This window comes from Homalodisca vitripennis, unplaced genomic scaffold (genome assembly GCF_021130785.1).
Source record: "Homalodisca vitripennis isolate AUS2020 unplaced genomic scaffold, UT_GWSS_2.1 ScUCBcl_3895;HRSCAF=9698, whole genome shotgun sequence".
Taxonomy (NCBI): domain Eukaryota; kingdom Metazoa; phylum Arthropoda; class Insecta; order Hemiptera; family Cicadellidae; genus Homalodisca; species Homalodisca vitripennis.
In genome coordinates, this window is record NW_025780002.1 from 46,699 (window position 1) to 53,666 (window position 6,968).

Consider the following 6,968-nt stretch of genomic DNA (forward strand, 5'->3'; position numbering starts at 1 on the left):
GGGAAGATTATCACAAGAATTTCCTGTTATTTGTTAAAGGTTATTGTGATGAAGACTAAGATTTCGTTAAATAATGCCACTCACGTTAATTTCAATTATGTTTATTTTTTTTACAAGTTTCAGCTATAAACATTTTAAATTTATGTTTGAAATCATCATAAAAAGTTTTTTAAACAAATGTTTTATGCTTTTTATTTTTTCCTTTTGTTTATAACTAAATAGCGAAGGAAAGAAGGAAGTTACTTAGCAAGGGAAATGATCTACTAGGACATACATAATACGAAGATTGTTTAAGATATCACAAAATATTATTAGTTATTTAAAGGGGATCAGCCTCTCCTTAAAAAAAAGATAGGATTATTTATTTTTTTTACAGAGAATAATGAGACATTTACACATCAATAAAAAAATCTCCAACAGAGTGAAAGTAGGACATTTTCAGTCATTCTATGTGTATGCTTCACATACAAAGTAGGAGGGGAGATTCCTGTACAAATAGTAAACAATTTATTAATACAGTAGTTCAAATTTATATTTTTTATTTTCTTTAAACAGAAACATGTTTGAATAATGAAGTAAATTATTTTTACTAAATAAAAATAGGTTTTGTAAAAAGAACACAACAGAGCACAAAAGCATATTTTAAAACTATACAACTGTTATATTTTTATAACATTTTTAAGCAAATATATTGAAACAATGCATTATAAGTATATGACATAATATTACAGGAAAACAAGGAAAAACAAAACCTAGTTGTTATATGACAGCCATACAGATGACTTATATGTAAAATGAGTAGGAAATTATGTTTTGATCACAGATCAACTTATACATAAAAAGTCTTTGGTTCATGATTGATTTCAACTATATTCAAAGTTGAATTATCAAACCCTGAAACATTACTTTATTGGACATAACCAACCAAATACAAGGATTTATTAATGACTTCAAGTTATTTACGTTTTATTAGAGAAGGAAATATATAAAACAGATATTGTACTCTCTTAAATAGTTTAGTAACTTAGGAAGAAAAAACTGTTTTTTCAAACTAAAAATTAGTTTTACATATTAAAAAATACAAATTATTCTCAATTAAAACCTTTATTTTGGTTATATAAAATCAAGACTCAAGCAATGGATAAATACATCTTCTAGAATATACATAGCACAACAAATAATTTAATTCTGCTGTCATATATCTCTGTGACTAAAAATTAATTCTTATTTACAATTATTAGTTAATAATCAGCAACATTGTAATTTTTTATGCAAGAAAACGTAAGCTTAGAAATTAATCTTTTAAAGGTAAACAGTATATTTGAATATACTGTATTTTTTTATATTAACACTATTTATATAAATCATTATGAGTAAATTACAAATAACGAAGATGAACGAAGGTACAGTGAAATCCCTACTAAAAAACACCCCATCCTCTCCTTGGACTAACTAGAAATGGTGTTCCCAATACTTCGGGCTAGGCCTTTTGTTTGAGTGTTATTCAAGCTCTCATCTGGTTTCATCTAGAGACACCTTTACCACCCTTAGGATTTTCTCCATGTATTTGGCCACCATATTCCAGCATTCCTGTCCTCGGAGCATAACTCCAATAATATTCTGCAGTTGAAGATCTTCCTGTAACTGTGTCATCAGCTTCCTCCTTTCTTCTGTCCGTCGTCTGCATTTAAAGAAGGTATGTTCCGCATCATACCAAGGTGAGTCTCCAAAAATACAAGTGGGCAACTCCCATTTCCCCATCCCTGTCCAGGTACAATCCAAAATAATTGTAGCCCAACAAGAACTGAGTGAGGAAGAAGCCCACCTCACCGAGCTGTATCTCATCTCGCACTCCCTGAACCGGCAACCGCATGCACATCCAGATCTCTCATAGGATGAGTTGGAAAGAGAGTGTCAACGATGTGCTCCATCTATTCAGTATCCATAATGGGGCTGGGCAACAGAGATCCCAGCTTTTTGCATTATGATACTGTATCCAGACCCCAGGAGTCTGCGTTAACGTTATGTCTAAGCTCTTCCCACTTGAGACACTTGCCCTTATTTATTGCAAACTTAAGTCCTCTTACTGCACGCCTGTATTCCAAGAGAGCTTCATCTGCAACATCACCTGCTCAACATCACACTACGCCAATGTAGACATAACGATTTTTCCTTAGACCAGCGATCTTATCTGTACACCAGTATGCAGCTTTTCTCCCCTCATGGCATCGACTTCTTGGGCATGGAGGTGTTTGCAGGCTCTCTGTAATAAGTCCATGATTGCCTCCACCAGGTCCTCGGCTGTGCCTGCCCCATCCAGTACCTCATTCTTACCTGTCTCAAGTTCCTCTGAAAGCACTTCTTCATTCATTTTTCTCACGTTCCAATCAACAGGTGATGAGCTCACAGAAGGCCCCCCAAAAGATCACTGTTTCACCCAAACATCAAGCTAAAAGTAATATACTGGTGATCGCTACCAGTACAGTCCTCACTTTCCCTCCAGCCTGTAATATTACGTGGAAATGCCTCCATTGCAAAAGTGATGTCCAGTATTGTATGCGTATAACCCGGCCTGTGAAAAATGGTTACACTTCCCTTGTTAATTACAGCGAGTCCTGTTCTTGCAACCATCTCAAGAATTTATCTTCCTCTGGCATCTGTACGGGTCATATCCCACTCCAAAGCTTTCGCATTAAAGTCACCGGCGACCACAACATTACCATCAAAGGTTCTTAGGGTGTCCTCTAAATTGTCCGGAAGTATAGGATATTCTCGTTGAGAGTCAAATAGCAGCTCACCAAAGTGAAGTCCGCACATCTCACCCAAATGAATCTCCTTCCAGTGCCATGCCTTTCAACAAGCAAATTACCTCTTGTATCTGGAGTTCAAATGGCTGCTTTTCCAAGGTCATCCTGAAACCACCCTGGATCATTCTTACTTCTATACTGCTCACTACAGATCAGACTTTTTTTAGACTTTGCAGGTGCCAGAGCCTATCTGAAAACAGAGCAAGCTCCAGTCCCCGGGAGATGCTTGAGATCAGCAGACCTCGCATTATTATTCTCCTTGCAGAGAAAACAATGTGGATCAGCCTTGTATTCCTTCTGTAAGTGACCTATACCTCTACAATGCAGGCACACATAATCTTTTTTTTAATCACGGCCCTTTACAAGTAGCTTAAATCTCTACAGTAATAATTAAGTTTTTAAGTTATAACTGTTCTGTTGTCCAGCCAATTATCTGATTACTCACAGGACTCATGTAGTAGGGTGTGCCAACAATGGTTTCTTGAGAAGCTCTGCTCTCTGCGTAACACTCTGGCAAGACCGAAATCTCCAAGCTTGATGTTGCCACGACTGTCGAGGAACACATTGGCTGGTTTGGACGTCACGATGAAGCACAGTCACATCGTGTAAGTGTGAGTGGCCAGGCCTGCAGTGCACGTCCCAGTTGATAACAGCACACGCCACACAAATACTTCTTCAACACAGTTTCCTCGTCTGCAACATTTATGCTCATGATAGACTCAGTGGTCTTACATTTAGTGCTACAATTTGTGATGGAAACAATTCAAATTTTAGAGTATTAACTATTTGTAAAAATACATACTATCAGAATATTAAAATACTTGAAGAACATATTACAATGCAAATAATGAAGAGCCGAGTAATAATAACATCTATGCAGGGGCCGTCCCCAGTATTTAATGCGCCCGGGGCAAATCATGCCTTGGGGGCCCCCACATAAAAATTACATTTCGTCAGTACAACAGCCATACCAAGTGATAAGGAATTTTTGGAAATTGTTATATGTAAATAAATACTCCAGTTTTCTGTGTGTAACAAAATACCAAATATATTATATATGTACATTTTTAAACATGTTTTAGAATGGATAATAGAATATTGAATAGACCTATATACATAGATATAAAGAAATTATTACTTTGACTCTTTGGCATACAATACTGTTGTGGGAACTTTAGGGCTATTAATAGTAGTAACAGATATAAACGCAATGCATAACTATTTCAATCTTAATGTCATAACTATTATTTACCTTTGACAGAGATAGTTTTTATTTTTTTAAAGAAATCTTCCTGGCCTTTGCACTAGCAAACTTCTTGATAACGTCTTCTAAACTTCAGCCTTTTACATTCTTTCATTTTCAATAGACAGCATGGCAAGGGATGACAGTCTCTCCTGAGACATTGAAGAACGCAAGTAGGTTTTTATTAATTTAAGCTTACTAAAGCTTCTTTCAACAACAGATATGGGAATAGTTTAGAAGGATTCGAAGTGCAATCCATAAGTTTGTGTATAGGTCCTTTCTGTCTGTCTTCTTAATCACTTTTAAAACTTGTAATGGGGTTGCCTTAGCTAGGCTTACTTCATTCACAATAGTTTTGACATGAAGGAGTTCCTGATAAAGTTCTTTTCCGCTTATGTCAGAGGTTTGCCCAAACGATAGGTGTTTCTGTAAATTTTCACAACCATTCCTTCAAACCTTCTGCGTGAGGGGAGTTGTTTAAGGTCGTATAAGAAACCCCCATTTCAAGTTGTGGTTTGAAAACTGAATCAACCTTTCTTTTAGGGAAGCCTGCATAATGTCCAATAGAGGGTAGAAAACGTTTCTTTTAAATTCTTCTTCTTGGGTTGCTTTGTAGTCACTTTTACTTTCATAATCAAAAAGCTTATTTTTTGTTCTTTGGCGTTTTTCTTTAAACAATGGTTCCACGTCAATTTCACTACAAATCTCTTTGGCTTTTGAAACTGAGTCATTTAACCGTCTTTACGAAAAATCATCTATGAACTGTAAAGTTTTTTTGCAGCAGATTTGATGTTAAAGCAATATCAGTGGTTTTACCTTGTAAGGTTTTACTTATCAAGTTTACCTCAAACAAAAACATCGTGCCAAACAATAAGGCAAACCAGAAATGAAAAGTCTTCCGTGTGAACTTGGAGGGACTTAGCTTCAGATGAGATTGTAGGGTCATTGACAGTTTCACTCAGTTCTACAAGAGCGTCAAGGACGTCTTTGTACTGGTATCGAACGGCAGATACAGAACTTATTCGAGCCTCCCATCTTGTTTCACAAACCTTTTTCAAAGTTAAAACCTTTTAACATGGTCACTGACAACGCACCAACGTTTTGGAGATGATGCGAAAATAGTGTAAATCCTTTGAAGGATTCCAAAAAGTAGAGTAGACTTGACGGATGATCTGGCTCCATCTGCAAACAACCAAGTTGAGGCTGTGGCATCCGCAGGGTGTAAATACAGCTAAAGGATATTCTGAGGATATTCGTGATTGGACCCCTTTTTTAGCTCCTGCCATGTTTGCGCCATTGTCGTACCCTTGCCCGCGGCAGTTACTCATGTCCAAAACCACATAACTCTACATCGTCTGTTAACAATTGAGTCAATGTTTTCCCTGTTGACTCCTCAGTAATCGTGTAGCCTATAAAAACTTTCTTCAATAACAATTTCACCATCGATCTCCTCTTCTTCGTGAACATAGCGAATGGTGAGAGATGTTTGTTCCTTATGACTTACGTCTGGCGTACAATCCAACATATACTGAGACAGTACCGTGACAGCTTTATTTTCTCGATTATATTGTTTTTCACCTCCTTCGCTAGACAGTTTATCAACTCATTTTGAATATTGACACTTAACATTTGAACTCGATATTCACTCTCTTCAATGCATCTTAAATGTTCCATCATAACCGGATCAAACTCTCCTAGTAACTGGATAAGGCCAAGGAAGTTTCCGTTATTTTTTGTAAAAAGTTTTGTTGAGTTTCCACGAAAAGCCAAGTTGTGTTCTGCTAAGTAAATAATAATAGCAATAATTCTTCTTAGTATGTTTTGCCATCTCTCGGCTTCTTTTTGTATTTGGCCTATGAGCTCAGTATCAATTGCTGCATTTTGGTTAATTCTACGTTCAGCTTCAATCCATTGCTGGGTAAACTTAAAATGCTCAGATGACGTTTCGTGAGATGAAGCTCGCTCATGAAATTTTTTCCAATTATTGAATCCTTGCTTTTTGCCAAAACTTGGAGTGTGGATTATTGTCAAAATAAACGACATGGAAAGCAGAACACTGCATCAGAAGAGCAAGAATAAACTAACCACCGCCCTTTTCACTCTCTCACCATTTTCTGCATGGCGATATTGAAAATCATTTGAAAAAAATGGCGCTTTTCACTGTTTAGTGGATAGTCATCATTACTTTTTTTATATGACGGAGCACTCCTTGTTATGATTTCATCTCTCTCTCTCTCTGACAGTTAAATTTTCAGGCCAAGTTGACGGGTCATTTGAAAAATTTTTATTTTGGTAGTTTAACATTTCAACAGTTCCCTTCTTAAACTTGTCACTGGTTTCCTCCTTCAGTATTTCAGCAGTCTCCTCTACCTCAGTTAAAATTAGGTCTTGTTCACATTCATGGTCGAAGTCCTGGGTATTTGAAGTAGCGAGTAAAGATTAAAGTAGGTTGTTGTTGGTAGTGCCTCAGCTATTGTGAAGAATTTTGTCAACTTGGATACTTTACTTAAAAGAGCACTGTGAGCTACTTCACTGTCTTTTGTTAAGTTTCGTCTCTGAGCACCTGATAGTTTTTTAGACATTTTTAATAAAATAATCTGAAATAAAATGAAACTTCTTCAAAAAAATTATGCTTGTTTACTTAAATGAAATTAAAAAATAATGTTTAAATCTGTTGGTCTACATGTTGCGTAGTTTTTATGCCTACGCTACGACATGCAAGCTAGAGTGCACATAGTACCTTGGTCGAAAACAACATTTACATAATTATTACCAATACATATGACAACCAACACATATTTAACTACCACATGTCTGTAGCTTTTGTATATGTAGGTACTAATACAATACGAAGCTCACCTCTCACGTACACATTCGCTTAATTTCACAGCTCTAAGTCTCTACAAACACTAAACACA